We start from the raw sequence: 27,190 nt of genomic DNA on the forward strand, positions 1-27,190 counted from the left end.
GCGCAACGTTGGTACGACAAAATGTCACGCGACACATCGTCATGTAGCCCTAGCCGTAAAGGGGAGGTCACTGTTAAAGGGGCGGGCACTGTGGAGGTCACTGTTAAAGAGGCGTTCACTGTTGATGTTACTGTTAAGGGGGCAGGCCGCTGTGGAGGTCACTGTTAAAGGGGTGGGCACTGTGGAAGTCACTGTTAAGGTGGCACTATTAAAGAGGCAGCTGCTGTGGAGGTCACTGTTAAGATAGCAGGGTACTGTGAGGTCATTGTTAAGGGAACGGGGTACTGTGGCAGTCACTGTTAAAGGGACGGGTACTGTGGAGGTCTCTGTTAAGGGGGCAGGGAACAGTGGAGGTCACAGATAAGGGGACGGTCCCCTATGGAGGTCAGTGTTAAGGGGTGGGGTGCTGTATACGTCACTGTTAAGGGGGCAGGCCCCTGAGGAGGTCAATGTCAAGGGAGAGGGGTGCTGTGAAACTCACTGTTAAAGGGGCGGGCTGCTGTAAATGTCAAAGTTAAGGGGATGGGATGCTGTAGAGGTCACTGTTAAGGGGGCAGGGACCACTATTAAAGGGGCAGCTGCTGTGAAGGTCAGTGTTAAAGATGTGAGGGGCTGTGGATTTAACTGTTAAGGGGGCAGGGTACTGTAGAGGTCACTGTTATGGGGGATACTGTCGATATCTTTTAACGACACACAGAAACATTAAATTAAATTAAATAGATGAAATATACCAATGCGAAGCCGGGTCCTTCTGCTAGTATTGTATAAAGATGTGCATTTAGTCATTAACAGGTCTACACCCTGAACGTGGAAGGTAAATAAATAGATAAATAATGACTAAAATCATGGTAAACTGTTAAAAATAAATGTAAAAATAGCAGTATAACATGTAAATAAATACATAAACAGTCCATATAAAATCCACAGGAGTATATCAACAATGTATAGATGAAAAAGTAGTATGTATTAAAAGTAATGACGGTATATATACACAAGAGTGGACATCCTTGATAGAAATGAATAAATAAATAGATAAATATATAAATGAATAAAGAGAAACTTGGTGATATACTAAAGTACCCTCTGATCCCCTCATATGGAAGTAAATATAGCAGCCTTATTCTTAAAATGAAACTGATATATGGAGCTATAATATTATAGTATATCGACCAAATATGCAAGACATTGTGACAATACATGCTGGTGAACAAACGATATAGTGGGAATGCAAAGATAAACAGTAGGAGGGGGTATTTATTATCCTGAAATATGCTTATATTAGGCATATTTCAGGCGTAGTTTGCAGTGCAATGGTTAGTTGCACCATAATCTGCTACTCTTCCAAGCTTACGCCAGGTTGAGGGGGCGGAGCCAGCAAGCCATGGTGTAGGTTGTCTTCACCAGAGCTCCACACCGCTAGCCCAGCTTTATCAGATTTAATCAGTGGACGCAGACCCTAAGATGGGGAAAACTCTCAGAGACAAAGAAGGAGCCTCGGGGGCCACTTTGGAAACAAAAAAGACCCAGGGGGACTTGAACAAATTCCTTAACAGGCTATCTACATCGCACCCTGATGGAGGCAAGATGGCGCGGGAAGTGCGCAACCTCTCTGAGCGGGAAGGAGCCGATTCGGAAGCTGATAACTCCGACGCCGAAGCTTATAACAGAAGTGAGTCGGACTCCCTACCTCTCACCCGGAGCTTCCTACAGCAATCGCTGACCCAGGCCCTTACCCCGGTCATGAAGGAGCTGTCTGATATTAAGGCCGAGTTCCAGCAGCTTGGTCACCGGGTGGAAAACCTGGAAGATAGCCATCATTTAATAGTTCAGCGGGAAGCTGGAGTTCACAACCATCTGACGGCTATGTCCAAAATGATCAACACAGCTTTCCTGAACCTAGAGGACCAGGAAAATAGGGGCTGGAGAAAAAACGTCCGCTTGAGAGGAATACCTGAGATGGTACAAGCTGAGGACCTGACCGATACCGTACGCTGTCTGTTTGCCTCCCTTATAGGTGAGGAGCAAGCCGCCGCCATAGTCATTGAGAGAGCGCATAGAGCTCTTAGGCCCAAACCGGCTGCGGGTGAACCGCCTAGAGAAGTGGTATGTTCCCTCATGAACTTTTTGGACACCGCAGCCGTTCTGAGAGCGGCTAGGGAGAAGGGAGATGCCTCCCTGGATGGCCATAAAGTGCTTTTGTTTCAGGACTTAGCGGCGAGCACGCCCATTAACCCCGCTGTTGAGAGAAAAGTTGCCGGTCAGATGGCTGTTTCCTTTCGGCCTTAGCACCGCCATAGGAGGAAAGCAGTACACAGTGAGACTCCCGGAGGACTTACCGCCGGTATGGGAGGCCTTGGGATCAGAAGCCCTGGACATTCAGTCATGGCTTCCTTGCAATCCGATAATGGACCTTCCAAGTTTGCCACAGACGGAAGGTTGGCGCTTAGCGCAAAAGAAGAGATCTCCGAAGAAAAGGAACCCCTAACCTGCTCCTCACAGGAGTTTTATGGGACTTATCTGATTCGAGACCCCAGAGTCCACCGCTATTGGGTCTGCAGCGACTGCTGTGTCTCAGCCTTATAGGACTCAGGTTCTATGTCTCCTACCTAATTATCCCTCCACTGCCTCTTCTGTATGTTTTTTCAATTTATTTCCCTTGATCTACGTGCTGTTCTTTTTATCCTCTCTCACTTTTTTCTCATCCTTTCATTCCCCCTCCTTATTTGCTTTCTTCCCTTCTCCCCTTGCTTAATTTTTTTTGTTCCATCACCTGACCGCTATCTATAGTATAGTGTCCGCCGCCCGACCGCTTGATGCTGATCGCATATGGGGTCTAGTCACCCTGATCTTATTTGACACTATGCAGTATTTCAGAGAGCTCGTTTGATTCACCGCGCTCCTGCTTTGCATAAGGTTTTCATATGTCCACTGTCTGTCCTATTGCGTTGGGTTTAGTGTGTGGGATCTGGCTCTTAGGTGTTTACACACTAATTCCCCCCCTGTTGGGGTCCGTGACCCCCTAGGTAGATATTACCTGTATAGTACCTGCCTTTATTATCTTCATCAGATGTTTTGTTCATATTTTTTGTTTCATTTGTTGCCCTGTGTCGCCCCCTCCTGGTCACATAGCTTTCCTGCTCAGGATCACTCATTTTTATCATGTCTGACTTAAAAGTATTGTCTTTTAACGTGAATGGTATGAACACCCTGCAGAAAAGGAGCCAAATTTATCATTTGCTCCGAAAAGAGGGAGCTGACCTACTGTAGTTCTTCTGCAGGAGACCCATTTTAGACACTTACACATACCCAAAACAGTAAATAAGCATTTTCCTATATGGCATCATGCCTCCTACTCCTCAGCTGCCAGAGGAGTTTCCATAGCCCTAGGGCAGAATTTTCCCTTTACTTTAGAGGCCAAACTAGCTGACCCAGATGGACGCTTTCTATTCTTAAAAGGTAAAGTAGCAAACACTATGTTTACTCTGGTGAACCTGTATGCTCCAAACAGTGGGCAGGTCACTTGGCTGCTACACACTCTGGAGACCCTAAAAACATTTAGGGAGGGATTCCTCATCATGGGGGGTGACTTTAACATCACACTTGACCCTTCCATAGACTCGACCTCTACAGGTCGCCCTACCTCAAGAAGACAGTTGAGGAGACTACTTATCACTCTCAGGGACTTAGGAGTCTCGGATGTCTGGCGCCTCCTCCATACTGAGGAAAAAGATTACACTTTCCACTCACAGGCGCATAATTCATACCAGCGTCTGGACTACATTTTCTTTGCTAATCACCTGCTGTCCTCGGTTACTGAGGCCAGAATAGGGAACATAGTCATTTCTGACCATGCGCCTGTGAGTGTGAGAGTGAGAGTCCACGCCCTACCTCCGAGATCCTGGGTCTGCAGGTTGAATGAGACGCTCCTGGAAGAGGAACCCCATAGGAAGGCCGTTGAGCAATGTCTTAAAAACTACTTTCAAGAGAACACTAGGGATCTCGCTAGTGGGACATCACTCTGGGAGGCACATAAGGTTATGGTCAGAGGGTAACTTATCAGCCTGGGCTCTAGTGCCAAGAAACGTAGGCAGAAACAATTAGACTCCCTCTTTCAGCAGATCTCCACACTTGAAACTCTCCACAAGAAAACAAAAACAGATGAGGTCCTGGTGTCACTTAGGTGCTTGAGGCATAAGGTCACTGACCTTTTAAACATTCAAGCTGCTAGGGCCTTGAGGACCTTGCGCTTCAAACAATACCTTCACGGAAATAGGGGCTCCAAATTAGTCTCCAACCTTATCAAGGGCCAAAGGAACAAGTCCTTTATTCAAGCCATCAAATCAGCCTCGGGCCCCCGACTTAATAATACCCCAGCGAAAGCTCAGGAGTTTTGCTCCTTCTATTCGAACTTATATAACCTCCCGGTACCCCTCACTAGTCAGCAAATCGAGGCACGCACATCGGAGTTTCTTAGTTCCATCAATATCCCGAGACTATCCGAGGATGATATACATCAGCTGCTTCAGCCGTTGACAATAGAAGAGGTAGAAAAGGTTCTAATGTCTATTCCTTCTGGCAGGAGCCCCGGGCCTGATGGTTTTCCAATTTCCTATTACAAAAAGTATAAAGACATTCTAATCCCACATTTTGTTGAAGCATGTAATCTCCTCCTCACGGGTGGTTCTTTGACCCCGCAGGCGCAGGAAGCACACATAACGATCATCCATAAAGAAGGAAAAGATAAGGAGGCCTGTGGAAGTTACAGGCCGATCTCACTGCTGAATACTGATCTGAAGTGGTGGGCTAAATTGCTTAATAGTAGGATGTCGAGGTTGCTTCCTGGGCTTGTGGGTTAAGAACAAGTAGGATTCGTTGCAGGTAGAGAGGGCAGGCATAATATCAGTAAAGTGATACATGTGATCACCCACGCCATCAAATCTAAGTCCCCTCTTGTGCTCTTGGGCACAGATGCGGAGAAGGCGTTCGATAGGGTTAGCTGGGCCTATATGAGTAAAGTACTTAATGCCTTTGGTTTCCCCGAAGACTTCATTAGAGCTATTTACAATTTGTACTCTGCACCATCTGCGAGGGTACTGGTTAACGGCACCCTATCGAACGCCTTCCAAATTAGAAATGGTACCCGTCAGGGATGTCCATTGTCCCCCACCTTATTTGTACTCACCCTAGAGACGCTTCTTCTTAAGTTCCGTCAATCTCTCTTAATCAAAGGGGTGAAATTAGGTAGCTACACCAACAAGATGGCCGCCTTCGCGGACAATTTACTGCTCCTGATGACAAACCCTGAAGAGGCTCTGCCGGAGGTTATGCAGATTTTCGAATCTTTTGGGGTCATATCAAAAGATAAATTTCGGCTGCCTTACGTTCTAAGGTTAAAGCCCTCACACCATTCATATGGCCTACACAAGCAATAAAATATTTGGGGGTGCTGATCCCGATGGACCCCAAGTTGCTATTTAGTCTTAATTTCCCCCTGCTACTCTCCAAAGTTACCTCCGTCCTCTCAAAGAGCAGCTCTCCTTTCCTAACCTGGCTAGGCAGGAATAATGTCCTCAGCACTTACATCCTACCGCTAATAATGTACACCTTAAGAGTAGAGTTGAGCGAACACCTGGATGTTCGGGTTCGAGAAGTTCGGCCGAAGTTCCCGGAAATGTTCGGGTTCGGGAACCGAACCCAACCCGAACTTCGTCCCGAACCCGAACCCCATTGAAGTCAATGGGGACCCGAACTTTTCGGCACTAAAAAGGCTGTAAAACAGCCCAGGAAAGAGCTAGAGGGCTGCAAAAGGCAGCAACATGTAGGTAAATCCCCTGCAAACAAATGTGGATAGGGAAATGAATAAAAATAAAAATAAAATAAATAAAAATTAACCAATATCAATTGGAGAGAGGTCCGATAGCAGAGAATCTGGCTTCACGTCAGCAGAGAATCAGTCTTCATGCCATAGCAGAGAATCTGGCTTCACGTCACCCACCACTGTAACAGTCCATTGTCATATATTTAGGCCCCGGCACCCAGGCAGAGGAGAGAGGTCCCGTAACAGAGAATCTGGCTTCATGTCAGCAGAGAATCAGTCTGCATGTCATAGCAGAGAATCAGGCTTCACGTCACCCACCACTATAACAGTCCATTGTCATATATTTAGGCCCAGGCACCCAGGCAGAGGAGAGAGGTCCCGTAACAGAGAATCTGGCTTCATGTCAGCAGAGAATCAATCTTCATGTCATAGCAGAGAATTAGGCTTCACGTCACCCAACACTGGAACAGTCCATTGTCAGATATTTAGGCCCAGGCACCCAGGCAGAGGAGAGAGGTCCCGTAACAGAGAATCTGGCTTCATGTCAGCAGAGAATCAGTCTTCATGTCATAGCAGAGAATCAGGCTTCAGGTCACCCAACACTGGAACAGTCCATTGTCAGATATTTAGGCCCAGGCACCCAGGCAGAGGAGAGAGGTCCCATAACCGAGAATCTGGCTTCATGTCAGCAGAGAATCAGTCTGCATGTCATAGCAGAGAATAAGGCTTCACGTCACCCACCACTGTAACAGTCCATTGGCATATATTTAGGCCCAGGCACCCAGGCAGAGGAGAGAGGTCCCGTAACAGAGAATCTGGCTTCATGTCAGCAGAGAATCAGTCTTCATGTCATAGCAGAGAATCAGGCTTCACATCACTCAACACTGGAACAGTCCATTGTCAGATATTTAGGCCCAGGCACCCAGGCAGAGGAGAGAGGTCCCATAACAGAGAATCTGGCTTCATGTCAGCAGAGAATCAGTCTTCATGTCATAGCAGAGAATCAGGCTTCACGTCACCCACCACTGGAACAGGCCACTGTCAGATATTTTTAGGCCCCGGCACCCAGACAGAGGAGAGAGGTCCCATAACAGAGATTCAGGCTTCATGTCAGCAGAGAATCAGTCTTCATGTCATAGCAGAGAATTAGGCTTCACGTCACCCACCACTGGAACAGGCCACTGTCACATATTTAGGCCCAGGCACCCAGGCAGAGGAGAGAGGTCCCATAACAGAGATTCAGGCTTCATGTCAGCAGAGAATCAGTCTTCATGTCATAGCAGAGAATCAGGCTTCACGTCACCCACCACTGGAACAGGCCACTGTCACATATTTAGGCCCAGGCACCCAGGCAGAGGAGAGAGGTCCCATAACAGAGATTCAGGCTTCATGTCAGCACAGAATCAGTCTTCATGTCATAGCAGAGAATCAGGCTTCACGTCACCCACCACTGGAACAGGCCACTGTCACACATTTAGGCCCCGGCACCCAGACAGAGGAGAGGTTCATTCAACTTTGGGTTGCCCCGCAATATAATGGTAAAATGAAAATAAAAATAGGATTGAATGAGGAAGTGCCCTGGAGTACAATAATATATTGTTAAGGGGAGGTAGTTAATGTCTAATCTGCACAAGGGATGGACAGGTCCTGTGGGATCCATGCCTGGTTCATTTTTATGAACGTCAGCTTGTCCACATTGGCTGTAGACAGGCGGCTGCGTTTGTCTGTAATGACGCCCCCTGCCGTGCTGAATACACGTTCAGACAAAACGCTGGCCGCCGGGCAGGCCAGCACCTCCAAGGCATAAAAGGCTAGCTCTGGCCACGTGGACAATTTGGAGACCCAGAAGTTGAATGGGGCCGAACCATCAGTCAGTACGTGGAGGGGTGTGCACAGGTACTGTTCAACCATGTTAGTGAAATGTTGCCTGCTAACACGTTCCGTATCAGGTGGTGGTGCAGTTAGCTGTGGCGTGGTGACAAAACTTTTCCACATCTCTGCCATGCTAACCCTGCCCTCAGAGGAGCTAGCCGTGACACAGCTGCGTTGGCGACCTCTTGCTCCTCCTCTGCCTTCGCCTTGGGCTTCCACTGGTTCCCCTGTGACATTTGGGAATGCTCTCAGTAGCACGTCTACCAACGTGCGCTTGTACTCGCGCATCTTCCTATCACGCTCCAGTGTAGGAAGTAAGGTGGGCACATTGTCTTTGTACCGGGGATCCAGCAGGGTGGCAACCCAGTAGTCCGCAAACGTTAAAATGTGGGCAACTCTGCTGTCGTTGCGCAGGCAAAAATGACCCCTCTTCCTCCTCTTCCTCCTGGGCCACCTCCTCTTCCATCATCGCCCTAAGTGTTTTCTCAAGGAGACATAGAAGTGGTTTTGTAACGCTGATAACGGCGTCATCGCCACTGGCCATGTTGGTGGAGTACTCGAAACAGCGCAACAGGGCACACAGGTCTCGCATGGAGGCCCAGTCATTGGTGGTGAAGTGGTGCTGTTCCGCAGTGCGACTGACCCGTGCGTGCTGCAGCTGAAACTCCACTATGGCCTGCTGCTGCTCGCACAGTCTGTCCAGCAAGTGCAAGGTGGAGTTCCACCTGGTGGGCCCATCGCATATGATGCGGTGAGCGGGAAGGCCGAAGTTACGCTGTAGCGCAGACAGGCGTGCAGCAGCAGGGTGTGAACGCCGGAAGCGCGAACAGACGGCCCGCACTTTATGCAGCAGCTCTGACATGTCGGGGTAGTTGCGAATGAACTTCTGCACCACCAAATTCAGCACATGCGCCAGGCAAGGGATGTGCGTCAAACCGGCTAGTCCCAGAGCTGCAACGAGATTTCGCCCATTATCGCACACCACCAGGCCGGGCTTGAGGCTCACCGGCAGCAACCACTCGTCGGTCTGTTGTTCTATACCCTGCCACAACTCCTGTGCGGTGTGGGGCCTGTCCCCCAAACATATGAGTTTCAGAACGGCCTGCTGACGTTTACCCCGGGCTGTGCTGAAGTTGGTGGTGAAGGTGTGTGGCTGACTGGATGAGCAGGTGGAAGAAGAGGAGGAGGAAGCTGAGTAGGAGGAGGAGGAGACAGGAGGCAAAGAATGTTGCCCTGCGATCCTTGGCGGCGGAAGGACGTGCGCCAAACAGCTCTCCGTCTGGGGCCCAGCCGCCACTACATTTACCCAGTGTGCAGTTAGGGAGATATAGCGTCCCTGGCTGTGCTTACTGGTCCACGTATCTGTGGTTAGGTGGACCTTGCCACAGATGGCGTTGCGCAGTGCACACTTGATTTTATCGGACACTTGGTTGTGCAGGGAAGGCACGGCTCTCTTGGAGAAGTAGTGGCGGCTGGGAACAACATACTGTGGGACAGCAAGCGACATGAGCTGTTTGAAGCTGTCTGTATCCACCAGCCTAAATGACAGCATTTCATAGGCCAGTAGTTTAGAAATGCTGGCATTCAGGGCCAGGGATCGAGGGTGGCTAGGTGGGAATTTAAGCTTTCTCTCAAATGTTTGTGAGATGGAGAGCTGAACGCTGCCGTGTGACATGGTTGAGATGCTTGGTGATGCAGGTGGTGGTGTTGGTGGTACATCCCATGTTTGCTGGGACTTCTTTGTTTTTAAGGTGTTTACTCCACTGCAGTTCATGCTTTGCATGCAGGTGCCTGGTCATGCAGGTTGTGCTAAGGTTCAGAACGTTAATGCCTCGCTTCAGGCTCTGATGGCACAGCGTGCAAACCACTCGGGTCTTGTCGTCAGCACATTGTTTAAAGAAGTGCCATGCCAGGGAACTCCTTGAAGCTGCCTTTGGGTGCTCGGTCCCAGATGGCGGCGGTCAGTAGCAGGCGGAGTCTCTTGGTGGCGGTTGTTCTGATTTTGCCCACTGCTCCCTCTTTGTCTTTTGCTACGCTGTTGGCTCGGTCTCACCACTGCCTCTTCCTCCGAACTGTGAAAGTCAGTGGCACGACCTTCATTCCATGTGGGGTCTAGGACCTCATCGTCCCCTGCATCGTTTTCCACCCAGTCTTGATCCCTGACCTCCTGTTCAGTCTGCACACTGCAGAAAGATGCAGCAGTTGGCACCTGTGTTTCGTCATCATCAGAGACGTGCTGAGGTGGTATTCCCATGTCCTCATCATCAGGAAACATAAGTGGTTTTGCGTTAGTGCATTCTATCTCTTCCACCCCTGGGGAAGGGCTAGGTGGATGCCCTTGGGAAACCCTGGCAGCAGAGTCTTCAAACAGCATAAGAGACTGCTGCATAACTTGAGGCTCAGACAGTTTCCCTGATATGCATGGGTGTGATGTGACAGACTTATGGGCTTGGTTTTCATGCGCCATCTGTGCGCTTTCTGCAGAAGACTGGGTGGGAAATAATGTGAACGTGCTGGATGCACTGTCGGCCATCCAATTGACTAATGCCTGTACCTGCTCAGGCCTTACCATCCTTAGAACGGCATTGGGCCCCACCAAATATCCCTTTAAATTCTGGCGGCTACTGGGACTTGAGGTAGTTGGTACACTAGGACGTGTGGCTGTGGCAGAACGGCCACGTCCTCTCCCAGCACCAGAGGGTCCACTAACACCACCACGACCATGTCCACGTCCGCGTCCCTTACTAGTTGTTTTCCTCATTGTTACCGTTCACCACAATAAGAAAAATATTATTCGGGCCAATGTATTGAATTAAAATTCAGGCTTTTTTTTACAGACACCTAACACTGTCTGGCTATCTATTTAGGTACCGTATTACACTAATACAGGCACACAAGTAATGACAGATTTGGTTGAATATCAATGTGAGGCCTATTTTTTACGTGCTGTGTGACAGATATACCTGTCACAGAATTAGACTTGTATCTGCACTGTAGCGTGTGTGTTAAGTTTTTCAGAATGACACTATCAGCACCTTCAATTAAGATATCCTTTTTGGGATAGATTTAAAGTAGGCCTGATATAGCAGAAACTACTAATTTTGAGAATGGCAAATTTGGGAATAGTTTTTCAACCCAGAACAAAAACTGTGCTTTTACGGTCACTACAAATAATTTGACCAGCTAAAACAGTACAGATTTGGTTGAATATAAATGTGAGGCCTATTTTTTACGCGCTGTGTGACAGATATACCTTTAATCACAGAATTAGACTTGTATCTGCACTGTAGCGTGTGTGTTACGTTTTTCAGAATGACACTATCAGCACCTTCAATCTAAGATATCCTTTTTGGAATAGATTTAAAGTAGGCCTGATATAGCAGAAACTACTAATTTTGAGACTGGCAAATTTGGGAATAGTTTTTCAACCCAGAACAAAAACTGTGCTTTTACGGTCACTACAAATAATTTGACCAGCTAAAACAGTACAGATTTGGTTGAATATAAATGTGAGGCCTATTTTTTACGCTCTGTGTGACAGATATACCTTTAATCACAGAATTAGACTTGTATCTGCACTGTAGCGTGTGTGTTAAGTTTTTCAGAATGACACTATCAGCACCTTCAATCTAAGATATCCTTTTTGGGATAGATTTAAAGTAGGCCTGATATAGCAGAAACTACTAATTTTGAGAATGGCAAATTTGGGAATAGTTTTTCAACCCAGAACAAAAACTGTGCTTTTACGGTCACTAAATATAACTTGACCAGCTAAAACAGTACAGATTTGGTTGAATATAAATGTGAGGCCTATTTTTTACGCGCTGTGTGACAGATATACCTTTAATCACAGAATTAGACTTGTATCTGCACTGTAGCGTGTGTGTTAAGTTTTTCAGAATGACACTATCAGCACCTTCAATCTAAGATATCCTTTTTGGGATAGATTTAAAGTAGGCCTGATATAGCAGAAACTACTAATTTTGAGAATGGCAAATTTGGGAATAGTTTTTCAACCCAGAACAAAAACTGTGCTTTTACAGTCACTAAATATAACTTGACCAGCTAAAACTGTACTGATTTGGAGGAATAGAAATGTCAGGCCTATTTTTTACGCGCTGTGTGACAGATATACCTTTAATCACAGAATTAGACTTGTATCTGCACGGTAGCGTGTGTGTTAAGTTTTTCAGAATGACACTATCAGCACCTTCAATCTAAGATATCCTTTTTGGGATATATTTAAAGTAGGCCTGATATAGCAGAAACTACTAATTTTGAGAATGGCAAATTTGGGAATAGTTTTTCAACCCAGAACAAAAACTGTGCTTTTACGGTCACTAAATATAACTTGACCAGCTAAAACTGTACTGATTTGGAGGAATAGAAATGTCAGGCCTATTTTTTATGTGCTGGGTGACAGGCTCAACTTGCCCCTGATGTAGTATATGGCCAAAAAATAACCACACTATTGATGGTTAAATGCACTTGATGAAAGCTTGACCCTGATGTAGGATATAGCAAAAAATAACCACACTATTGATGGTTAAATGCACTTGGGTGACACAGGCTCAGCCTGCACCTAATGTAGTATATGGCCAAAAAATAACCACACTATTGATGGTTAAATGCACTTGATGAAAGCTTGACCCTGATGTAGGATATAGCAAAAAATAACCACACTATTGATGGTTAAATGCACTTGGGTGACACAGGCTTAGCCTGCACCTGATGTAGTATATGGCCAAAAAATAACCACACTATTGATGGTTAAATGCATTTGATGAAAGCTTGACCCTGATGTAGGATATAGCAAAAAATATCCACACTATTGATGGTTAAATGCACTTGGGTGACACAGGCTCAGCCTGCACCTGATGTAGTATATGGCCAAAAAATAACCACACTATTGATGGTTAAATGCACTTGGTGGTAGCTTGTGCTGGCGCACCACAAGCCACAAAATGGCCGCAGATCACCCCAGAAAAAAGTGATATAAAAACGCTCTGGGCAGCCTAAAAAAAGTGAGCAATTCAATATCAGCACTTCAATGATCCACAGCTGGAGATCGATCACTGAATTAAGTCTTTTGGAGGAGTTAATCTGCCTAATCTCGCCCTAACGTCGCAGCAGCAACCTCTCCCTACGCTTGTATCAGCAGAGTGACGTGCAGCGCTACGTGACCCAAGCTTATATAGAGGCTGGGTCACATGCTGCACTGGCCAATCACAGCCATGCCAATAGTAGGCAAGGCTGTGATGGCCTCTTGGGGCAAGTAGTATGACGCTTGTTGATTGGCTGCTTTGCAGCCTTTCAAAAAGCGCCAAGAAAGCGCCGAACACCTAACCCGAACTTTTACGAAAATGTTCGGGTTCGGGTTCGGGTCCGTGTCACTATACAGTTCGGGTTCGCTCATCCCTACTTAAGAGCCCTCCCCATTTTAGTCCCGATTAGTTTTATTAATAAACTACAATCTATCATGAGCAGATATTTATGGGATAGGGGTCGCCCTAGAATGTCCTTTCGCCTTCTTTCCCGAAGGAAGAAACATGGGGGTATCTCCCTTCCTGACCTATCAACCTACATACAGGCTATTAGTTTAGAGAGGTGGCTTAAACTGGCCAGGCAAGAGACACACTGTATGCATATAGACTTAGAATTGGCCCTGTTGGGCAAGGAATCATTTCACAGGCTGTGGACACCTGAGAGGGCAGGAGAAGGGACTAAAGTAGAAAGCGAAATTACCAGAGGGATGTTTCATGTCTGCCACAAGTCTATGGTATTAACCTCTACTCAGGACAAGATCTCTCCCTTGGCTCCTATTTCAGTCATTCCCACACTACTGTTCCCACAAATCAAATCTCCATCAGGCATTTGGCTATCACTGTCACGTCACAGATTAGGTGACATGAAAGGGATCCAGGCCTCATCCGACTTCTATACTGCCCTCTCAGGTGATCCAGCTCCTGGTAAGGATTTCATTCAAAGAAATGACTTTGAGAACACCTCTAGGCAGTTTATGACCTCTAAGTTCATCCCACTACCTGATCCGACGTGGTTAGAGAACTATGTCTTATTGCCAAACCTGCCCCATAAGTGCACCACCCTCATTTATAGACAGATCCTAAGTGCGAGAGACTCCAATTTGCTGCCATGGGTTGGTGAGTGGGGAAGAGAACTCCACCTTGAGTTTGATGACACTGACAGTAAATGGATTCAAAAATCCTCGCATGGCTTTTCCAAGTGCATAAAAATTCAGGAAAACTCTGTTAAGACAGCGTTGCGTTGGTACAGAACTCCTGAGTACCTTTTTAAAATCAAGTTGCTCTCCACTGATCTCTGCTGGAGGTGTTCTGCCGCCACTGGTTCTTTATCTCACATCTGGTGGTTCTGTCCGGCCATCAGATCCTTCTGGGCAGGTGTTGAATGCTCTATCAACAAGATCTGTGCAATGACCCTGAAGCTTTCAGCTCAGCTCGTTTTACTCTGGTTACCTACCCCAGATTTTCGCCCGGGAAAAAATAATTTGGCCACGCATCTGCTTATGGCCGCACAACTCTTAATCCCAGTAAAGTGGAGATCAGTTGATCCACCAACACTAGATATGTGGCGTGGCAGGGTCCATCAGATGTGTCAGATGGAGGAATTGATAGGCTGGACGTATCACAGCAGAGATAGATTTTTGCAGCTCTGGCAACCTTGGTTAAGCTATAGAGCAGGCCTTCTCAACTCTCAGCAGTGGGACTCTGTTTAGGAATATGGGAAGGTAGCTACTTCTTCTAATGAAAGTATAGAATCCTTCATCTCCTCTTTTCTACTGTCCCCCCGACCTTTCCTCGAGACCACCTCTAGTGATGCCCAGTCAAAATCTGTTTATACCAAGTCTTAGATAATATGAGCAGTCTTAGTTTCCTTTGCCGTTCCTGAGCGAGATACAAAAATGTACTCTGGGTTGACACACTGTTAGGGCTATTCCCCCCCCCCCCCCCCTCTATTGTTATGTATTTACATTTGTATTGTAAGATCAATCACTTAAAGGGCCACTTAGCCCTAGATGGGTGGTTGTCACATCCTAACCTGTATTGTTAGGCAATGCCTTCGATGACCTATGCCTAGATTTGATCGAGATGTGACACACACTGTACTGTATATACACAAATCCGCAGCACTCGTCAGTTAAAGCAAATGGTTGATTTATTCCATAGAAAAAACAGCAGGTGGATGCGACGTTTCGACCGTCCTCGGTCTTTCTCAAGCAATACAGTGAATACAAAACATGTGTCTTATATAGTGCCCAATGCATGGGGTAAACCCTCCCCCAGGTGAATCAATACAACTTCATTAATACATATTAGTAATACGTCATCACACGAAATCAGCTATAACAACTTTCCGGTGTGTATAATCCATTAAGTTACCTCTCTTACAGGGATGGTCTTCACAGGGCCTCATTCCCCCTCCGCAAATTCTTCTAAGACGAACCACGTTCGGCGTCCCGGAAGCTATGGTGCGCATGTGTCCCCCAGTCATCATTCAACCAATGAGAAAAATTCATCAGCTGACGTCACCTGTTGTCAATAACACAGGAGCAGTTTCTGCTCCACGGCATTGCAGTGCGTCCACCTCGTCTCCTATCAATGACGTGGTTCTCGTCATGGAGACACGGTTGTCAACACAAATATTTATGTGACGCACATGTCACCCGACTCCTACCCACGCCATTGTTCAGTGGATTCTCGGACATGTCCTCATGGGTGCAAGTCCCTCCTCCTTAGGTCAAAAACACCTCCGATATTATACTTGGGATAGTCTCTGGACTAAGTTCATCCAGGAGTCCCCATATTCACTAACTGTTCAATATGGTTCTTCCAGAGTGTTCGCTGTTTTCCTTCAGCTATACACCCCTCTGAAGATATCATATCCCAAACATACCGACCCTACAGGTAAAACCCCGTCCCATCCATATTACATGTTGGGGCAGGTGTCTCCTGACAGGAATTCAGGTCGTTCAGAGTGCCACGAGGGCCAGCCATATTTAGTGACCATAGCCCCCCTGGCACTCCACGTCCATCCATACATACACTATATTTGTCTTTTTTAGAGGTGATAGACCAGGGATAGGACTTACCCCCCACTTCGGACATGCCCGTCGACCTAAAATATTGGACAGACGACTGCATTGCCTTGGGGACATCGACATTCAAGATTGCGGAACAGGGAGAGACCCCAGTGAAGACATCCCTAGGGAGAGATAATGAAATAAAATTCAGTGTTGGTGAACAATAGTGAACAATAGTGATTAATAAGTTAAAATCATCACAACAAAGTTGGGCACATACTTAAGTTACAAAAATAATGAATAAAAGTCCAGTCTACATTTATGAGGAAGAGATACGTAGAATCCCTTTATAGGAAGACCCCCAGATTGAAATCTCTATTAAGTCCCCTAGGTTCACGCGTATCGAGCCTGTAAATCCATTTTAACTCTAGTTGTTTAAGGAGGGTCTCTCGATCTCCCCCCCTCCGTAATGTTGGTATCCCATCTATAACTTGAAACCGAAGTTGCGACAAGTTATGTCCCATTTTGTTAAAATGTTCTGGTACTGGGAGATCCAAGGCTTTTTTTCTGATCTTGGACTTGTGTTGTGTGATCCTCTTTTTTATCTCCTGTGTGGTCTCTCCCACATAGAGGAGCCCACACGGACATTGAAGAGTGTAAATGACATAGGATGAGCTACAGGTGTAAAACTGTTTGATTTTATATTTTTTCCCAGTGTGAGGATGTGCAAATGTTTCTCCTTTTGTCATATTATTACAGTGACAACATCCTAAACAGGGGTAGCATCCTAATCGTTTCTGCATTTGTACATTTGGAGGTTTATCTGCATGAACCAACCTGTCCCTTACATTAGGGCCTCTCCTGTATGAAAATAAAGGTGGGTTCCTAAACTCTGGGGTATCTGGAAACGCTTGTGTGAGAAGCGTCCAGTTCTTTCTGATCACCGTAGCCACCTGCCTGCTCAACATTGTGTACCTGGAGACAAAGGGGATCCTATTCTGGATACCTGATTTATCCGTGTTTTTCTCAAGTAGTTTCTCCCTTTCCATTCTATGAGCCCTATCTTGATGTTTATTCGTCAGCTGTTTAGGGTATCCCCTATTCACAAATTTTCTGTTCATTTCCCCCAACCTTACCTCCACTTTTTCTTCATCACTGACAATTCTACGTACCCGTAGAAATTGGCTGTAAGGTAATGATTTTATCATATCTCGGGGATGTGAGCTGTCATATTTTAAGATGTTATTTTTGTCAGTATTTTTCACATGTATGTCCGTGCCCAATTTTCCATTCTGGACACATACCAATGTGTCCAGGAATTGTAGCTCGGTCATAGAACTGACTCTCGTGAATTTTAAAGCTGGGTGAATGTTGTTTAGGTACTCATTGAATGCATGTAATTCCGGTTCTGTACCTGTCCATATACAGAAGATATCGTCAATGTATCTCATCCAGCCCCTCACAAATTTGAAGGAGCTGGATGGATACACAAACCGATCCTCTATATATGACATGTAAATGTTGGCATAAACAGGTGCGGCGTTAGACCCCATTGCCGTCCCCCTCGTTTGTAAAAAAAATTGATCTTTAAATTTAAAGTAATTCCAGGTCAGTGTAGTCTCCAATAACCTCAGAATAAAATTTACCATTTCTGGTGTATATTCTGAGTCAGTCAAGACATGCCTGACTGCCTCCAAACCTTTAGCATGGTCAATGCTCGTGTAAAGACTGACCACGTCAAACGAGACTAGCCTGTCTCCAGGTTCAATCTTTAATTCTTTCAGTTTACACAAGAAGTGGGTGGTATCTTTCACATAAGATAATGCTTTTGTAACATACGGTTGTAACACCCCATCCAAGAACATAGCTGGTCGTGAAAGAACAGAGTTGATGCCGGACACAATAGGGCGTCCTGGCGGATCAACCCTGCTCTTATGTATCTTGGGTAGGGTGTACAATACCGGAGTGACCGGATGTGTGACTATCAAGTAGTCATGTAATGGACCATCAATGATATCCTCTGCGTACGCGTCATCTACCAAAAGTTTGATCTTCCGAGAGATATCAAACTTTGGGTCTTGATCAATTAGACGATAGACAGAGGTATCGTTGAGCTGTTTTTTTATCTCACACTCATATTTCACAGTGTCCATAATGACAATCGCTCCGCCCTTGTCGGCCGGTTTGATTGTGATTTCATCCCTGTTGCTCAATTTGGTTAGTATATTCTTCTCTATTTTAGTGAGGTTAGATCTAAATTTAGCCTGTGACTGTTCCCTTAGTTGCTGCATATCCTTTTGTACTAATGAGATATATGTTTCGATGACATTAATGTTTGGTGGTGGTTGAAATTTACTTTTCAGTGAAAGGTTATATTTTTTAAGGGTCATGGTGTTTTGCACCTCTTCCTCCTCTCTTTTGGTGATATCACCCCCTTTCCCTGAAAAGAAACCTTTTAATCTTAAGCGTCTAAAAAAACGGTACAGATCTACTTCATACTCAAACCAATCGATAAACATAGTTGGACAATAGGATAATCCCTTATTAAGCAATGTCAATTCTAGCTCTGTGAAAGAAAATGATGAGATATTTACCACCAGACTCTCTATTTCAGTCTGTTCACAGCTTGATCTCTCACTTTGTCCATATGTCCTCTTTGGTTCTGGCCCATCGGTGGTTTCCTGGACCTGGTTATCACAGAACTTCCTCCATCGTCTGTGTTTAGATCCTCCCCTCCTTTGTTGTCTCGTTTTCTTTGGCCAAGTCCTTGACCTAAAAAAAGAGGGTCGTCACTACAGTCCTCAGATGATTCCGGGGTAGTTGCGTCTCTATTTTTTCTTCCATCATAGGGCCTGCGACGTGATTTTCCTTTAAATTGTGCGTTTTGATTTCTTTGTTGTCCCATGGTCTGTTTACGGTATACTTCTCCTCGAGTGTAGTCATCGAGATCCCGGTGCCACTTTTGTCTCTTTGTGATCTCGATATTACTTCGATATTTATTCAGATCAATATCCAATTTGGTTTTAATTACTGAAATCTCAGTTGATGTTAATAAAGTGCTTAATTGGTTCTCCAATGTATTGATCCGTATTTGGTTTGATTCCAACTCCAGTTGCAAGTACTCCATATTTAAAAGCATGATGTCCATGGAATATCGATTTGATATTGACTCGAACTTTGCGCAAAATTCCCTATTATTTGGAAGCAGAATTGGTCTCAAATGGGAGCGAAGACCCCTCGGGATCCTCTCCACCCTATAATATTCCCTTAATGTTGATAAATGGAGCTCATGGGAAATCCGTGTTTTTCTCTCTTGTTCTAATTTGCGTTTAATCAGGTCTGCTGTAGGTTTGTTTAAAAAAAAAGTCCTCTCCAGAGCTCTCCCCCAGGATCCTGGTCACCTCCTCCTCCGTGTAGACTGAACTCCCCGCTGTTGCCATTTTCCAAGAAAGTAAAAATAATTGATACAAGCAATGTTCTCTTTTGTCAAAAAAAGTCCATTTTAAAGTGTGCAAGCACGGAAAAAAGCCATACTATGGATATATAGAAAGATCCGGCAGCACTACTATGCCCAAAAAAAAACCAATTGGGAAAACCATAAACAGTACCTTACTTGTGGTAATGGTGGTGCAAGCGGATCGAGATCCTGGCCATTGATCCCAGCTTCAAAGTATATACACAAATCCGCAGCACTCGTCAGTTAAAGCAAATGGTTGATTTATTCCATAGAAAAAACAGCAGGTGGATGCGACGTTTCGACCGTCCTCGGTCTTTCTCAAGCAATACAGTGAATACAAAACATGTGTCTTATATAGTGCCCAATGCATGGGGTAAACCCTCCCCCAGGTGAATCAATACAACTTCATTAATACATATTAGTAATACGTCATAGCTGAAGGAAAACAGCGAACACTCTGGAAGAACCATATTGAACAGTTAGTGAATATGGGGACTCCTGGATGAACTTAGTCCAGAGACTATCCCAAGTATAATATCGGAGGTGTTTTTGACCTAAGGAGGAGGGACTTGCACCCATGAGGACATGTCCGAGAATCCACTGAACAATGGCGTGGGTAGGAGTCGGGTGACATGTGCGTCACATAAATATTTGTGTTGACAACCGTGTCTCCATGACGAGAACCACGTCATTGATAGGAGACGAGGTGGACGCACTGCAATGCCGTGGAGCAGAAACTGCTCCTGTGTTATTGACAACAGGTGACGTCAGCTGATGAATTTTTCTCATTGGTTGAATGATGACTGGGGGACACATGCGCACCATAGCTTCCGGGACGCCGAACGTGGTTCGTCTTAGAAGAATTTGCGGAGGGGGAATGAGGCCCTGTGAAGACCATCCCTGTAAGAGAGGTAACTTAATGGATTATACACACCGGAAAGTTGTTATAGCTGATTTCGTGTGATGACGTATTACTAATATGTATTAATGAAGTTGTATTGATTCACCTGGGGGAGGGTTTACCCCATGCATTGGGCACTATATAAGACACATGTTTTGTATTCACTGTATTGCTTGAGAAAGACCGAGGACGGTCGAAACGTCGCATCCACCTGCTGTTTTTTCTATGGAATAAATCAACCATTTGCTTTAACTGACGAGTGCTGCGGATTTGTGTATATACTTTGAAGCTGGGATCAATGGCCAGGATCTCGATCCGCTTGCACCACCATTACCACAAGTAAGGTACTGTTTATGGTTTTCCCAATTGGTTTTTTTTGGGCATAGTAGTGCTGCCGGATCTTTCTATATACACACTGTACTGTGCTATATGATATTGATGATCTTTGTTTGTTTGTCTAATAAAATGAGATTTCAAACAAGCTTACGCCAGTTCTAAAAAAGTGGGCATGGTGTGGGCGGGGACAGGCTAGAAGGCCCATCTCATTCATCATTTTCTTCGGTGGATCCAACTTCAGACATCTAAAACAGACATAACAGACATATAAATGACTATTATCACTGAAAAAAGAACCTACTTTTTAAAACTTAACTTTTAATCCAAATCATGCAAAATAAAGTCCCACAAAACAACACAAAAATTATATAAATGTAGTTATTAATCTATATATATAAAGGACGTATATACGTGTGTGTGTGTGTGTGTGTGTGTGTGTGTGTGTGTGTATGTATGTATGTTCTGTGATCACTCTAAAACGCAACCATCGATTTCAACTAAACTTGGTATACACATCCCTTGCTACCTGGAAAGAAATCTTGTGGGGGTCAGAGCTCTCGAGGACGTACCGTTCCTGAGATATTCCCAAAAATGACCTGCATTAGCCAATACAAGCCTGCAAGTCTTTCTCTTCATATCCCAACTGCCATACACACAGTCACATACTGTATATATATTTATATTTTTTTATTAATTTTTTTCTACCTTCAGTCTGCGCCTACGCTGTACAGGACCACAGCTAGTTGAAAAAGACAACTGAAAGGTGATCTGAAAGGAGGAAAGGTGCACTATGAATACCCCAACTGATTAAGGTAAAGTGCAGCTGCTGAGATCGGTGACAGAACGGTTGATGGCAGGCTATAACCGCAGGCAGTGGTGGCTAGCAGATAACACCTGACAAACTGCCAGCCCCTGCTGAGTGGTAGGGGGCCATAGGTTATTCAGGAGTGGGCCGTAGTGCATGTAACCTCCCCATGTAAGCGACTGCGGCGTTTAGATGCCTGCCGAGCACGAAATGACAGAGAACGTAGTAGCAGAGCGCATGGTGGCATAACGCATAGGGGCAGGCCGCAAATCACCATGTATATGTCTGATGCGTGCACAAACTTCCGTGCAGTTAAACTGGAAGGCGCAATCTACTTGTGCCCCCAGTGCGCAGCACAAGTAGACCGCAGAGTCCTGCAAAACACCGTACAGCAGGAATCAGCGTCGCTGATGATACCGTATGGAAAGGTACACTTCCCCCCCACCCTTGCGTGAGGCACGGTGCCCCGTGCAAGAAACGCACCAATGAGAAAATCGTTAAGGAGTCCCGCTGACTCCTGCATCCTAGTCGCGCTGCCGTGTGGGTAACCAAAGCGTGGCTACCGGGCAGACCGCTCCGGTGCGGCGCGGCGCTCCTCCTTACCAAAGGAGCTGACACACCGCCGGCCGGACTGTGAAGTGGACGGGCTGCACGAGTGCGCAACATATACTTACCCGAAGCCGGGACAAACTCCGTAGCGGACTCCTCGCCGCTGGCTGGGACAGATCCTGCAGAGGTATGAGACACTCGTGCTGACTCAGAACCAAACAGGATATGTTGCAATGGAACGTCAGCCTCAGGGGGAGGCGTTAGCTGGGTATAAGTGAGCTGCCGGCGCCCCTCCCACAAATACAGGCCAATGAATCGGCGTTCACATATATATGTATATTATTTTTTTTCCTATTAATATGCCCCCTGTGGGGACTCACTCTGGCAGACAGGTATAGAGGAAGTATAGAGGCAACAACAAGTTATTTGGATCAAACAGTTCAGTGTTTTATTCACACTTTAGGCAAGTGACAAAACAAGCAGTCATATTCAAACAAAAAAGTCACCTTGCGGTGTTGGTGGTAATTCACAGCATGCGGCAATTCTGCCTCAAAGAGTCCTTGCTGATAGTAGCACCAACCTGTTTTCACACCAAACAGGTAGCAAGCCTTCATTCAGACACAAGGTTCCCAGATCCCAACACAGAGACATGGCTTCTGAGCCCATTTGCCTATTTAAGAACAGCCATGTGCTGTCAAAACCCGGACCGGCATTTAAAATCTGGTCCGGTATTTGATCTCACCTGGCTGTAAATCAGCCCAGCAGTGTGAGAGATGGGCTTTATTTCTTGCTATATATAATGTGAACATTCTGTAGTATACATTTTTGTCTAGTACACATTTTTGTCCACTAGATGGCCGCAAACCAGATGTATGAGCCATGTGTGCATTAAGGTCATTAGGGGAGGTGGAATGGGGGGATTAGGTTGCAGTTTTCAAATCTACCTATGAAACCACTCCTATCACGTTAAGGAGCCAATAGTCTCTTCTTAAGGAACACCCCTTTTGTGATGTCATGTCTGCTATATATGTGAATGTATTTCAAATAAACAGGGTCTTGCTCAAGGGGATCAGGAAGTGCTTTCCCATGAAACCACTTAGTGTGTCTGGTCTCATTATGAAAGCTGTATGGCATGCACATACTTATACTTCTAATTGATTTGGCACCACACAAAAGAAGAAGGGAATAGCATAAATTGCGACGACAGCAGCACATTCTGGGAGCAAAATACCTGTTTTCCCAGACAAAACCGCTCACTGTGTCACACCCCCAAAAAAAGTAATACATTGTAAAATCAACGCAGAATGGCTAATAGGATGTACGTATCTATCCTATTAATACACCCCGTAAATGGATGTAGTACAATATAACTTCACCGCTGAACAGCAATTATGACATATATTTTTCCCTTTTTTTTCCTATTAATAAGACCAAAAAAAAAACACTGTCAAATCAAAGCAGGACGGCTAATAGGACGTAAGTATCTTTCCTATTAATACACCCTGTAAATGGCTGTATCACAGAACTTGCACCCTAATCATAAGCAAGGTTTGCTGGAATTAGTGATGTATCATAGTGCAAATAACCTAAAAACAATTTGGATCCCCAATAAGTGCAGCAAGGTGTAATAGAATCGCTCCTATTGCACCCTGTTCTCCTTTTATAGCGTAGATAATGCCTCCCTATCCTTTCCCTACACCTTGACTAATCTTTCCCTGAACTTGTAAATCGTTTTTTTAGCTCAATGAAGTCTTTCCTAGCACTGTCCCTAGCGCCTGCTGATGTCTTTCCCTGCACTAAGTACACTGGAAAATGGCAGAATCCAAGATGGCTGAGGCTCTTTATAGGGCTGTGACATCACAGGGGCTGGCTGCTGATTGGCTGCATGCATGGCATTGTGGGTGATCCCTCGTTCTCAGAGTTCTTTGCTCCATGTCCTAACACGTGCAGCAGCCATTTTTGGAAAAAATGCGATTCGTTCGGGTGCAAATCAAATTTTTCCTGAAGTTCGGATCGAATTCCACATCGTCAACTTCGATTCTCTCATCTCTAGTCATCATGCTGGGAGCACAGATCCTTTATTGCACATCCAGTGAGGAGCGAGTGTCCCCTGCAGGTTCAAATGGATGAGGTGAGTTTTTTTTTTTTAACTAAAGCCAAAGGCTGTACTAATGAGCGCTCCACAATTATAGTGCTCATTAGTAACAGTGCCCTCCCGGCGCCCCAATCCCAGGCATTTGTAGCTATACAGAAATCCTGGACGAACTGAGAGCCTGGTCGACGCCGTAGCTGCAGACAGGCAAGATATTGACAATCATACTGCTAAGCTGGATGATCTATGTCATGAACCAGTAGGTGTGAACCCACTGCGCCACTGACTGGCTATACTCTGGAGGGGTGTGACTAAGCAACTACCTGGTCTTCACTAGAGCCTCTGATGATGAGGATAGGCTTGGGCCGTTAGGGTAGTTGCCAGGTACTACTCCAGAGCAGTCCACGAGTCAGTGCAAGCTAATCAGGGGGTCAAAGATACCAGTGCAAGCACCAAGGGGAAGTACATGGTCAGGAAGTCTGAAGTCAGGGCAGGTAGCGATCAAGCAAAGTCCGTAAACGAAGTCCAAGGTCAGAGGTAGGCGGCAAACAAGCAAAATCCGATAAATTCGAAAGCAGGGACTGGTACACAGAAAAGCAGAACTCCAAAAACACCTTCACACTAGGAACTAGACAAGCTAGGGACCATGAGTTGCTAAGGCATTTTCCTGGGGCAGGAAGCGCCTCTAAATACTTCCTGCAATCTAGCCATAGGCTGGAGAGACAGAGGGCATGTACATGTTGCCACACAAGGGAGGAGAGAGACACTCATGCAAGCCCTAACAACCAGTACGGACTCAAGCAAGAAGTAAGCTCTGGCATGGAGCACAGATACAAGAGTTAAGCTACCTGCTGCCCACGCTTGTCAGCATGGCGCATGGCAACAGGAGAGAAAGAGGGAGCCCGTGCCCACGGGTAGGGGCAGCAGCGCCAGCATGAACCTCTGGGCTAGCAACTAAAAAAAATTATACTTCTGCTCAGGGCTGTGGGGTTGTAGTAATGGAGTCACAGTCTTTGGTAGTTTTGGGTGAGTCGGGGTCAGAATAGAAGTCTGTAGAAATATATTGACCCTGACTCCAGTGTAAAAAAAATTACCATATTTTTCAGGCTATAAGACGCATCAAGGTTCAGAGAACAGAAAGTGGAAAAAAAGACATTTCTACTTATTAACCCTTTCCTGAACCAGCGATTTTCCTTTTTTTTGCGTTTTTGTTTTTTCACTCCCTGCCTTCCTGGAGCCATAACTTTTTTATTTTTTCATTCACATAGCCGTATGAGGGCTTGTTTTTTGCCTCCATTTAATATTGCCATTTAAAATTCCTCCACAGTTTTACGAGTTTTGTTTTTATGGCGTTCACTATGCAGAAAAACAGACTTGTGCTCTTCATTCTCCAGGTCAGTACGATTATGGCGATACCACAAAATATAGCATTTTATTATTTTAAAATGTATTTTTTCTCATCATTGCCGTATTCTGACCCTGATAACTTTTTTATAGTTATGTCTACGGAGAAGTGTGAGGGCTAATTTTTTTGTGGGATGATCTGTAGTTTTTGCTAATATCATTTTGGGGTGTGTATGACCTTTAGTTTCTTTTTTGGGATGTAAAGTGATAAAAAAAAACAGAGACTCTGCCATTTTTTTATTTTTTGTTATTCACCGTATGGAATAATTTTTTAAAATATTTTATTAGCACAGGTGTTTTCGTACGTGGCAATGCCCACGATGTTATTTTTTTATTGTGATTTGAATTGTTACTTTTTTATATTTTTTAAAACTTTTTTTTACTTTTTTTTTTTGTTAGGTCCCCAATTGGACCCCAACTTGCAATCATAAGATTGCAATTTGTATAGAATAATGGATTTTGTGTGCATGAGCCCTTATGCTGCATTTTTTTTAACCCTTTCACTACCAGAGCCGTACATGTACAGCGCTGGAGTGATAGGCAAACATGGTGCCTGCTTGAACGTGCGGCGGGCCTCATGGCCAGCATGTCTCTACTGTGAGATCATGGCATCTAAAATATTGCGCTTTCGGGAGTGTTACCGACATCACCTGCGACTAATGGGGATGCCGGTAACTTGTTGGAAGAGAATTCGAGTATTCAAACTGCAGTTCTTATTTTGGCCAACATAAGATATGAGCAATAGACAGTAATAAAGTCATTTTAAAAATACATGATTGTTCAAAATTAAAAATGTAAAAATAGAGGGACGTGGCTTGGCCAGAGATGTGAGCGGCAGCAGCGAGAGCCAGCTCCCACAAATTGAGCCAGAATCCTGCTCCATGGGCTCATAGCAGAGTCCTTGGGGCCGACCACCCTTTACTAATTGTTGCTCTACCTGTCTGTTGTCTCCCTGATGCGGTCCCATGGCCGGAGGGGCTGTTAAAAAAAGCAAAGAGGTGGCAGGGACTGTGGAGCTCGGTGCACAAGATGGCGCTGGTACGCTCCTTACTATGAAGAAGACGAGCAGGGTGGGGGGCGTGCCGGCTGCAGAGAGGGCTCTGATGGGCTCCAGGGCACCACAGAGGATGCCAGGGCCAAAAGGGCTCTCTGTGGAGGAAGAGCTGCAGATGGAGGAGACAGACTAGGCAGGGGAGGAGGCGGCTGCAGGAGGTGCCCAAGCTCAAGTAATGGAGGTCAGTGTGGCAGGGTCAGAGTAAGTAGTTATGGCAGAGGGGGAAGCCATTTCCCCCCAAAGTGAAGAGCCTACACTGAAAGATGTCTTCAGGGAAGTTACCCAGTGTGGAGTGGCCCTAACAGTGCTACAGCAACAAATGGGGTCTCTGAAGCAAGAGTTCTCTTTTATCCGTCATGACCTGCAGAACGTTAATGAGAGAATTGTGGAGGTGGAGGGCCGTGTCAACGAGATGGAAGATAATTTGCCCCTGTAACGGTCACGTACACACACACTCAGGGGGGAGGATAGTGACCACTGAGCTGCACCCTCACCCTTGGCCCTGCCTACTTGCCTCGCAAGTCCTGATGACAGGGGACAACTGGACGGCAGTCCCTAGCTTAGAATACGTGCTGGGAGGACAAACAAGACAAACAACGGATAGTGAACGGACCGAGTCAATACCAAGAGAGCAACGAAGTACAAATGGAGTAAGCAGAGAATAGTCAGGAGAAGCCGGGGTCAAATACCAGGAGAATAATAAAGTACCACAGGAGTCCGCAGAAAATCGTCAGGTGGAAGCCAGGGTCAAAATACCAGGAGAGCAGCGCAGTACAGGAGGAGCACGCAGAGGATCGTCAGGGAACACAGGAACAGGTAAGTATGCCAGGTAATAGAATCACA

Source organism: Bufo bufo, chromosome 9, assembly GCF_905171765.1.
Source record: "Bufo bufo chromosome 9, aBufBuf1.1, whole genome shotgun sequence".
NCBI classification, from domain to species: domain Eukaryota; kingdom Metazoa; phylum Chordata; class Amphibia; order Anura; family Bufonidae; genus Bufo; species Bufo bufo.